The 11,324-nt window shown below is 46.4% G+C and overlaps 1 protein-coding gene and 1 long non-coding RNA gene across 6 annotated transcripts in view; one reads left to right on the plus strand and one right to left on the minus strand.

Annotated features, from left to right (window-relative positions):
* FLI1 (Fli-1 proto-oncogene, ETS transcription factor) overlaps positions 1-11,324 on the plus strand; it is a 157,361-nt gene that overhangs the window by 124,975 nt on the left and 21,062 nt on the right. The gene's annotated exons all lie outside the window — the stretch shown is intronic.
* LOC109291907 overlaps positions 3,847-11,324 on the minus strand; it is a 15,728-nt gene continuing 8,250 nt past the window's right edge. Inside the window, exons 2-3 of the long non-coding RNA XR_002095983.1 lie at positions 8,987-9,059; positions 3,847-3,876 (exon numbers count right to left, since the gene is read on the minus strand). This is a non-coding gene — a long non-coding RNA (uncharacterized LOC109291907). The remainder of the gene's footprint in view (positions 3,877-8,986; positions 9,060-11,324) is intronic.

Raw genomic sequence — 11,324 nt, forward strand, 5'->3', positions numbered from 1 at the left:
GCAGAAAATGCCTGGCAATGCTGTACCATTTCCACAGGTTTCCATGGGGAAACATAAAGTCTGTGCATATATATATTTAAGATTTGAAGGCTTATAGGCTTGTTCCTGTATGTTGCTGAGCACTCTGGCCCAAGTCCAACCAAACACTGAAGCCTGGGCTTTAATTTAAGCGCTTGTGTCTTCCTACTGAAGCCAGTTTGGCTACTGACTTGCTTAACTACTATACATGTCAGCCTACATGCTGTGTTGGATTAGACCAGTATGCTCAGCCCCTTGTGAAACTCAGCCCTTTGGTACTAAGTGGCCAGAAGCACCTTGTGTCTGTGTGCGAGATTTTGTGTGTCTTCGTGTGTATATGTAGAGCATGTGTGTATGTATGGAGGATATGATAGTACATATATAGTGTTTGGTAGTGTTTGCTGATACAAAGCAGGATGGGTGTTTGTGGAGCGGTGTGTAGGGTGAGTGAGTAAAGGTGTTGATGGTGTTGGTAAGGTTGTAGAGAGTAATGTGTGTGAGGATTTGGATGGGTGACTCTATGGAGGGGTCTGAATGTTTGTTTCTAGGGGTAATAGGATGTCATCTTAATATAATGTGTTAGACTAGCAAGCATCTTTACCCTTCTCCATCACTGCTTGCTCCTTGCCTGCCTTATTCTCCACCTCATCCCAAACTAAGGAATTATGATCTATTAATAAGAATGACTAAGCTGAGTGCCTAAGTTGAGGGTCCTGAATCCATTTAGGCACCTAAGATGCAAGGACCTGGCTGTTTCTGAAGAAGATTAGGGGAAAAGCAGATTAAATGCTCACTGGGAGTTCAAAGGAGTAATTCATAGTTTCTGTTTGGACATCCAAATATGGATTTAAGTGTTTAACTCTAGGCAGACGGGCTTGAAAATTGTGACCAGTGTGTGTGTGCATGCTTGTGTTTTGTATATGTTTGTGTTTGCATGAGCATACGCACACGTGCATTCATGAGGGTTGATGAAAGATAATATGATGGGTGCAGCTAAGCACATAAAGCCAGATCCTTATTTCTAAATTTTGTTGTAAATCCTGAAAAAATGTAAACGTCTTCATTCTTTAGTTTTCTAAAAGAACCAATTGTAGACATTTCTTTGACATCTCTAGATTCAAAGCTTTTAAAAGTTGTTTTCAAAATAATTTTTCAGCAGTACTTTTCAAGAGGACTGGGGAAGCAGGGAGAGAAAAAGGGAATTAAAGGAAAAAGAGGGAGGGGAAAACCCATGGGGGAAAAAAAAGGTTTTTTTCCGTTTTTCTCAGAAAGCTGGCAGATTTTTTTTTAAAAACAAAAACGAAGTTGTCCATTAAATTTATGTAGTCATTTAAAAAAAAACCCTTTAAAATACCAATCAGCTCTGGTAGCAAAATGCTCTTTCTAGTGTGTTGATTAATGTTTACACACATTTTTGGTATGGAAGATTATCAGTCCACATGGGTTTTCTTCATGTCAAAGACAGTGCAGTTGCCGCTTTACACTCTCTTAATTGTTTCTACATGCCAGGACATTTGTTGGCGGCATTTCTTCTCCTGGTGATGATGAAATACCCCTTATCCATTTTTAGCTCTATTTGTTGCACCAAAAGAAGAGACTTTTTTTGGTGCTTGTTATTAGCATCCTATGGCCAAACCAGGGATTTATGCTTTCAGGAAAGACAGTAGCTAGTTCTCTTGGTTTTTTGGGGTTTTTTTAATTGTTTTCCTTGGAAATTCCAGAGTTCGTGTTTTGTCTGCTTTCTCCCTGACCCTCTTCGGAGGCAGCTGTGTGTTTTTTCACCAAAAAAACCTGGAAACAAAGAATCGTTGTCTTTAAGCTGTAGCAGGCAGGAAACCCAACTCACAGGGGAGCTCTCAGAGCCAGCGCTGTCCCAGAGCTAGACTCCAGTTCTCTGAATTCAACCTGACAGCTTGTCTGGAGCACTTTCTAAGTAACCATTATCCTTCCTTTTCTCCCAGCAAAAGAGCTATTATTTTTTTGCCTTGGGTGCACTGCATGCAATGTTATTGCACATGTGTGTGGGTTGCCCAGTCGCTGGGATGTGAGCTTTCCCTCGAAAAGCTCTTGGAAGTGGGCAGGCTGTTTCCTAAGACAAGAGCAAATTTGTTTCTTGATAATGAGGCAAATGGGCAAATGTTGTAAAAACAGCATCAGCCGCAGTGTACATGTGTGTATTTGTGGGTTGGTATGTTTCTTTTCCTTTCTCTCTTACATCTGTGTTTGTGTCTGACTTTTTTCGCCGTGGGTGTGCTTGTGTGTCTTTTTTGAGTATGTGTGTGTGTGTGTTTCTATGTATGTATGTCTCTTAGAGACCATGTCCCTCTTTATTTTCTTGTGTGTGTTTCTTGATGCTTGGGAATGTGTATTTCTGAGTGTATTTCTGCTGCATGCTTTTCAGTATATCTGTTTTTTGGTCTGTGCCTCGGCGCATGCGCATGCATGAATGTGTGGCTTTGCACATGCAAATGTTGCTATGTGCACTTGTGTCAGATGGGTGCATGTGCCTGTGTGTTTTGTGTGTTTGTGTATGTATGACAAAAGTCACTCCAGCTCCTGTGAAGCTGAGTTTGGGAGGGATTTTCTTGATATATATTTTAGCCTTCCCCGCAGTCTGTGCAGCAGGGGTTCATTGGCTGATATTAAAGCAACAACACAATCATTTTTCGGTGCTTCCCCCTGTTCTTCGTCATGTGTCTCCATAAGCTTTGCGCAGGGTAGTGCAGACATGAATTAGGAAGTTCCACCACAGCAAGGAGCTGCAATGTTTTCCTAGACGAGCTCGCACAACTGGTGGCCGTCGCCTAAGGCCCAAAACAAACAAGGAGTGATTCCAGCTCCGGCAGGCAGGGCCACATCTTGGGGAGCTGGAGCTGAATGAGGGCTGTAGGTTTCCCAGGTGTGGGAGCTCTCATGTAACACCCAGAAGAGTCAGCTCCAGACAGGAAGGGGAGCAGAAGTGAATAGGAAAGAGAGACCCACTGCAGAAGGAATGAGACCTGCCCTAAGCATCCTACCCCCTGTAGGCCCTGAACGACCCCTTTCTGAAGATGCTGGATTGTGTTTTCACTTATATGCAACTTCGACTTTCTAGGCTTAACTCAAGCATTCATTTCAGAACTGGATTTGGATTAGGATCCAGACCGTGAATGATTCACAGACTTGGTCTATGTCACCGGCATAAGGCTGCAGGTACAAGGCCACCCCGCAGCAACCTTCACTCCCCTAACTGCGCTGAGATGCTAACAGGAGAGGATGATATCACAGCAGCTAGAGTATGAACTTTGGATCGTGTTTAATTCCCTGCTGTATCAGAGGCATCTGGGCTTCAATGGGAGCTAAAGTCAGTAGGAGTTAGGCACCTAAGTAACTTGAAATATCTGGCCTTCACTTCCACTCTGCATCAGTTCCTCATTTGTAAACTGGGGGTAACAGCACATCAGGGATATTGTGAAGGTAAAGATGTTAAAGATTATGAGATGCTCAGGTGCTATGATTGTGGGACCATATGAGCCTCTAAAATGGATTAACTCTTCAGTTCTCTGATAGTAAGCTAGTAAGCTAGCCACTGCGTCATACTGGACAGAATCAGAAAACTAGGTTTGAGCTCCTGTGTTGATGACTTTAGACGGACATTAGAAAAAATGTTCTTCACGGTCAGGGTTGCCAGGATCTGGAATGGGCTTCCAAGGGAGGTGGTGCTCGCCCCATCCTTGGGGGTCTTCTAGAGGACACTGGACAGGCACCTGGCTGGGTTCACATGACCCGAGGTTTGGTGACCCTTTTCTTGCCTGCCAGGGGCAGGGGATCGGATTAGATGGCCCACTGAGGTTCCTTCTGACCCTAGAACCTATTACTCTAAAAAAAAAAGTAATTTTAGTTGAGCAGACGCAGTTGAAAGTTGGATATCTGAAGGGTGGGGGTCTTTGTTCTGTCCTAGATGGCAGAGGGAAGTCCTAAATGGCCGCGACATGGCAGGTGAGATGACAGTGGCTGTGGATTTAGTGCAGTGCAAAGGCTACATGTCTTTTTATGATAATTATGAGGAGGAGGAGGACAAGGATGACCAACAAGTGTTAGTGTACGTACAGAAGCTGGCAGGTTGTGTCAAGCTATACCTGCTTGCTCCTTGAGTAATTCTTGAGTAATCCTTGTTTTGCAGAGAAGCACAACTGTTTTGATGAATGGGATAGTTCACTCCATTTCCAGCATCCTTGTGTCCCTCACAACTGACACGCATAAAGTTCCCTTCACAGATAGCGATGCAAGTATGCTAACACTTTCCTGAGGTGCCAGATGGCTGTCACTTCTGGAACCAGGTCCTGGGACCTTCTTAGTTTCTCTCTGATGGTGCCACACATTGTCAGCTAGAAGGATGGCCACACTGATAAGTGGCATTGTTCTTGCCTTCTTATTCATGACCATGATGTCTGGGCAGTTGTGTGGCATGGTTAATGCTTGGTTAAATTTAAGGGTCCAGGTCGGGGCAGATCCAGGGGAGGTGCAGTGGCACAACTGTCTCGCCCCCCTCCCCCGCTTTTGGATTGGGCCACACTGCAGGAGTCTCTGGGGACTTTTTAAAGTTCCTAAAGCAGGTGAAAATATTCTCTCCCTTCCTGCTCAAAGAAATGCCCCCTTCCTGCCCCTTCCTCCTGCCTTTTCCCACTGTCCCAAGGGCAGAGAAGCACCAGAGCAATTCCTGCTTGCTGTGCAGGGGCTGGGCTCAGCTGGGGATGGGGACAAGGGCAGCAGGGATGGACAGAGATCCCCCTTCCCCATGCTGTGACCACTCGGAGAGGGGGAAATGCCCAGTCCCCCTGGTGCCACTGTCTATTCCTCAACTGAGCCAAGCGCCTGCTCAACCTGGCTGGCTCTGCAAGTTCCCTGCCCCCCAGTTTCAGAAAATGCAACAGGAACAGGGAGAGGGGATTTCGGGTGGGAAGAGGGAAGGAGGTGGGGCAGGGGCTATTTCTGGGCAGGAAGGGGAAAGAAGAGGATAATGTCACCTGCTTTAGCACTTAAAAACTTCCCCAGAAGCTCCCACAGCATGGTCTGAGCACACCAGTGGGACTGTGAGCCAGGGGTGCAGCCACCCCTGCAGTGCGGGGTGCTGCTTCTGCACCCCCACCCCCTTTGGGAAATACCCAAGTCCAGGCGTTTGGGGAGAGCCCTTACTATGAACAAAATGTTTAACAGAAATTCACGGTGTAGTAATTGGTTATTGACACAATGGATAAAAATCCAGTTAGAAAATTAGAAGTGCGATAGACAGGACAGGGCCAGATTGCCAAGAACTCAGTTTGTACAGGTAGAGAAAACATGCAGGTCCCATCTAGGCACTTCACATGGGCCAGATTTTCAAAACTAGCCCAAAGATCAGTCTACACCAGTTGGCCGAGTCCTTCTGGACACCAGGCCCTTCCTAAATCAGCCTCTGAAGAACAAAATGAGAGGAATAAAGAGGGCTAAGTGTGAGTGGAAAACATGTTTTTAGGAGACTTTGGGAACAAGCTGGACACAAGGAGGCTCACGCAGACACTGGGAGCAGCGGGGGAGAAGGGTCATGCAACCAAACAGGAATGGTGGGACAAAAGGAAGGACTGTGGACGTGTCTCTCAAGGAGCGGGATGCCCTGAAGCTTTGGTGGACAATATCAGAGGGGATGTTGGAGTTGTGCAGGGCTTTTCTCTCTTTTTTTTTTTCCTTAAAGGGCTGGAGCTGGTGCAGACGGGGCAACCGTGGAGGGGCTGGGGGAGCAGAAAAAGGTTGGGGGGGTTGGGGGAGCAGGCAGGGAATGGGGCCTAGCAGGGGTGCTTCCATGGTCCCCTCCTCCCCAGCCCCCTATTCCCTGCCCCCTACTTACCAGCTCTGATTCCAGCTCCAGCTCCCTGCTGCAGTCACCGGGGACTGCCCAAATCATCAAAGCTCTCCAAATCTTTTCTGAAGATTTGGACCTTTTAATTGGTCTCCTGATTCGATTTGGATTCAGAGATTCGGCCCCCGAACCAAGCCGAATCTCCTCCAAATCGAATCACCACCTGAAGCTTCGCGCAGCCCTACTGCACACCATATTGAGTGCACAGGGCATGGCAAGATGGGATCTAGGTGGCACAAGGCAGCATCCATTTACTTGAGCCCTGATCAGGGTGGCATGTGGCCTGATCCAGGCAGTGTGAAGCCAGATCTGGGCAGAGCAGAGCTGGATTTGGTTACATGGGGCCCAATGCAGCTGGTGCAAGGCAGGGTCTGAGAGTGTAGGACCGGGTCTGGGCAGCACAAAGCCAGATTTGAGTGTATGGGGACAAACCCCATGCACCAACCTTATGTGATCCAGCCCACATACCAGCCACTCATCCATCCCACAGAGCTAAAAGATTGAGCATCACTGATCTAGCCTCTCTGAGATGAGGTGACTTTGGCTTCCCTTGCCCTTTCAGAAACCTGATCTGAAATCACTCAAAATATATAACCCCTTTTCCTTCAACTATAATCTCCATGGGTTAAATTGCCTGGAGTCTGAGGGCTGGGAGCTCCAGGCTTGGTGGGACTTGTTCAGTGGCTAGGACTGCAGTTCTCTGTATCTCTTTAGTCCTTTTTTGTTCTAAGATTGTCTCAAGGTGCCAGAATTATGCCAGTCCCAAACACACACCCCAACCCACCCGTGTAGGAGAGAAGCAACGAGGTCTCGTATTCCCCACACTCTCCTTCATCTGCTTGCTGCAAAACAGACCCCATGTGGCTGCTTAGATTAATCACAAGCCTGGGTGCCCCAGGGAGGCCTGGCCCTGCTTTTCTATTTAGAGCTAGTAATCTAAATTCCAGCTCCCCAGCCAGGATCTTTCTTCCTACTGACGCAGGACTCTGCAAAAGCCAAATGTATTTTATTTAAAAAATCACATAGCCTGTTTTAAATTCTCAGCCCCCTTTTCCTTTCCTTGATTTGCATCTGCAAGGTTTATTAGGCTGGGCAAGAGCCAGGCCTTGGCTGTTCAGGACCCTATTGGAAATCAGATATGTATGGGCCATCCCTTTGTGGCCACCTACCCCAGGCTGCTTTTATGGCAGATTGAATGGGAGAGCAGGGACAGTACTGGATTCCTAGAGTCTTCTGTGCCTCAGTTTCACCATCTGTAAAATGGAGCTAATGAGACGGGCTTCCTTTGTAAAGTGTGTCGATTGCTACTCATGAAAAGCACTGTGAAGAAGCTAGGGATTATTATTACGAAACTGTATAAGTAGGATAAACTTGGTTAAGGGCCACCAATATGCATGAAAAGGTAATAAAGGAAGTAGTGTAGCTCAGTGGACAGAGAATGGACTAAAATTCAGAGGGCTTGCCTTCTTTTCCTAGTACAGCCACTGACCTAGGACAGGTCATTTGAACTGTTTCTATTGCCTTCCTTTGGCCGTCTGGTTCCTTCAGGCCACGAGCTCCCTAGGGAAAGGTGCCTCTTACTATGTGTTTGCACAGCACCTATCACACTGTGGCCTTGAGGTGCTCTTATGACAGAGCTGCTATGTCATCTTCATTGACTGGCTGGTTCTTGGGACAGTCCCTAAGAGTAGGACTCCGCCTGTGTGGGAAGGAGTTCTGTCTCAGTGACTAATTTGGAGAGGATGTAGAAGGGTGTGTGTATTTTATCTGTGCTTCCTGCCTTGGGGAGAAAGCAAAACTGTACCAGCAACACCAACAGCAGGAGCAAGCTGCCTTTCAACCCAGCTGCCACTGATAAACTGATGCACTTCTGTTGTTTAACTGGGCTTATGCCAATGGCATTATTTTGGGGACTTTTGGCAGTGATCATGAAAGTATCATGGAAAGGGGTTATGGAAAGTATCCTGATCCCTTCCTAAGAGGTTCTGAGCAGGCTCCTCCTGAAGGCCCAGAGAACACAGTATAGTTGGGTCAAGTGCTTTCTGGGGCTCTTTCTTTAATTGGCCCCCTGCACAGCAAAAAAGGAGATATAGGCAAGGTGTGTTGGAAAAAGCCTGAGGGGGGAAATATGGTAGAGATTTATCACATCATGAAGGGTGTGGACAAAGTGACCAGGGAGCTGTTATCCATGAAGTCCCAGACTGCTAGAATGAGGAGGCACCCGCTTAAATTAACAAAGTAAAGTACCTTTCTATGCAACACGTAGTTCATCTGTGGAATTCATTGCCACAGGAGGTGGTAAAAGTAGGTTAAAAACGGGACTAGGCAAATTCACGGATGGTAGCTCTATTAATAGCTGTTGAACAGAACAGTTCAAGATGTTTCTTCTGGCACCTCTAAGCCAATAATGCTAGATGCCAGGGATCATAATGAACAGGGGACAGATCATTTTAGGTATATCTGGTTCAGCAATCTCCCTCTAAAGCATCCACTCCAGCCACTGTTGGAGAAAGGATACTGGGCTATACGAACTATTGGTCTGACCCAGTATGGCATTTCTTATGTTCTTGTGGAAGTAGGATTTGCATTTGGACACTGCAGTGCTAAACAATAGTGTGAAATTCTGGGACCTAGTACAGCTTGGAAACTCCAGGTCATGATCCTATGAATCCAGTTGTGAAACTTCCAGTAAGTTTGGCAGTGGGGGTCAGTGTCTAAAGCCATCATTCCATAACACAGACTTGTCTCGTTACAATAAGCCTGTCAGCCTTGGTCCAAAGAGCAAGCACTGCTTGGAGCGGGAGACCTCCAGTAATGCTGCATGTGGGGCCGTGAAATCAGTGGTTGGCGCTGTTCTCTCCTCGCTCCTGACCCTGGGCAGCGCTAGGGGTTATGCTCATGGAGGTGACATGCTTTCAGAAAGACGCAACACTAGAGCCAGGTAGGATTTTAAGGAAGGCCAAACTCCTGTGGATAACTTGTAAATATAAGATTGTCATCATAGGCCCCTGTATATGTGACCAGCTGGCCCAACACTGGCACAGCCAACTCAGAAAGGCCTGGAAAGCATGCAGATATAGGCCCAGTACCCACCTTTCTCCTGGCATCTTTTATGACGATGACTAGTGTGTATGCTCATTGGCATCTTCTTTGATTGAATAAGTCGCTCTGGAGAAAGCAGAAGAGGGGCTGTCAGGATTCACTGAGCAGTTTGGGAAGTCAGGTTCAATAGAACATCCCACCATCCCCCCTTGGATTTATAAAACATCACATTTCCCCTTTTAATGCATATGAGGGGCAGGGGAGATTTATTCTCTGATATGTAGTATCCTAAACAGGGCTTTCATAACGGTGTGCTTGCTAGGATCACTTTGAGGCTGAAGGGACTGTTGGAATGGGATCCCACAATGGGTTTTGCTGCCATGTGAGGATTTGATCTGAGGTTTTTATTTTCCTTTTGAGACTGGGGACATGGACAGCTTCTGCAAACACCCCTTCAGTGAAACCCCTCTCCCTCTGCCACACGTCTATACACAAGCCCTGAACAGTTAACCTTGCAGGGTATCTGGCATGTGACCTTACATCTCTTGATGTCAATGGGAAGTCAGCCATTAGGTGCAGTGGGAGCCCAAATTCTCTGCAATATGGGGAGAGGGGAATTAGAGGAGTGTGAGAGCTTCTGCTCCAGGTGTAACAGGGCAGCCGGCCTGTGGCCCAGTCCTGCTGTCACTGGCTTCAACATGATCCAGGCTCTTACCTTGTTTACTGAACACCTAAGGACTTGACTCAGGCCTGTTTTATTTCAGTGTTATGTCAATGTAATTCCAGCAGAACTGGTGAATTGCAAATGTGGAGGCACCCCACAAAGGATCTAGACTTCCAGATGAGTCTCCCTCCTGCAAGACACTGAATGCTATAAGCTTCTGCTGGAGTCAGGACAAGGCCTGGGAGGAGGGGGTATGGTTAAAAAGGTAGAAGAGGGGTCTGGAAGCCACCTTCACCTTTCTGGTGCTGTGAAATTTTTGCAAAAAGTCACTCCACCTCGCACTGCCTCAGCTTCTCCCGCCTGCATCAACGCACTGAGAGTGCCTTTAAAATCATAAATAAAAAAAATAATACTTAACCTCCTTCCCAGGCATGCTATGAGCAAAAATGTTAGCAAGACTGTAAGATCTTCAGTTGAAAGGGGCTATGAAAGTGCAAAGTGTTATTCATATCCTTTACCTTGCTCATAATAGAGTATGCATTCATTCTGGGGAATTTCTGGATATAAACCAGACAGCTGCAGAATGACATTTCTTGAAAGCTCCTATGATTTATTTTGCACTCTTTAATTCCATTTTGTATTGAATACACATTTGTCACGGGGCTGTTGTTCAAATGGGCCTTTTAAGTCTAAAACAGGCCTCGGGATGAGACCCTCAGCCGGTGTAAACTGGCTTAATATCACTGAAGTAAGTTGCTGATTTACTCCAGAAGAGACTTGGATCCACATTTGAAATGGAAACTCCATGGCTTGCAGCATTTCAGTGTTAAAACCAAGCAGTTTTACGACAGATAACGACTCTCCGTGTAGTTAACCGTCTGGCCAGAGTTCTGTAGAATCTCTTTCAGCCACTGGGCGTCAGGTCCTGGAAATGATATTGTTTTTGCAGAAACTTGAATCTCTGGATAGGTTCCCTGGCTCTGCCTTTTCCATTTTGTTTTGAACACGTTCAGCTTTAGTGTCTGGGACTAGAAGCCGACAGAGCTGCTGCGGTTCATTCACATTGCACAGATTTTTGTGAAAACAAAAATAGCTTCGCGGATTTGGTAACTTTTTCTTCCCTGTTTTTTTTTTTTGCTGGAAAGAGGTGGAAACTTGCACTGAGAGCACAAGAGACCTGCTTTCAATGGTCAGCTATTGAGCTTAACCCTCTTACCACTTACCGCTGTACTATGCAATGGAGGAGCTATTTAATATCATACTCACAACCAATCCTTGTCAGAAAACAATTTGGGGGCGAGTCTACACCGTGATTTAGACACAAGGAAATAAGCCCCTATCCGCCTGCTGTGTGGAAATACCCTGTGTCTTGCAGTGTGCCGTACTTATCTTTCCAGGCTCCCTGTGAGATAGGGAGGTGCCACAGTGCCCATTTATATATGGGGAACTGAGGCAAAGAGAGAGACTTGCTACAGGGTTAAGTTAATAGAAAAAGGACTTGAACCCAGGTTTTCTAGGTGTTATGTTAGTACCCTAGCTACTGTCACCACACCACCCTTTTCTGATTTGTAAACCTTGAAATAAAAGGGGGCAATAAACCAGCTCAGGGGGCTGTTAAATGATCCTCACTTTAGCATAAACTGATCCTCATCTTAGCATCCTCACTTTAGGCACTCTCAGGGCCAGATCCTCAGTGAGCTTTATTCCATTGAGTAAAGGCACTCC

Source organism: Gavialis gangeticus, unplaced genomic scaffold, assembly GCF_001723915.1.
Source record: "Gavialis gangeticus isolate Ggan-Ray unplaced genomic scaffold, GavGan_comp1, whole genome shotgun sequence".
NCBI lineage: Eukaryota > Metazoa > Chordata > Crocodylia > Gavialidae > Gavialis > Gavialis gangeticus.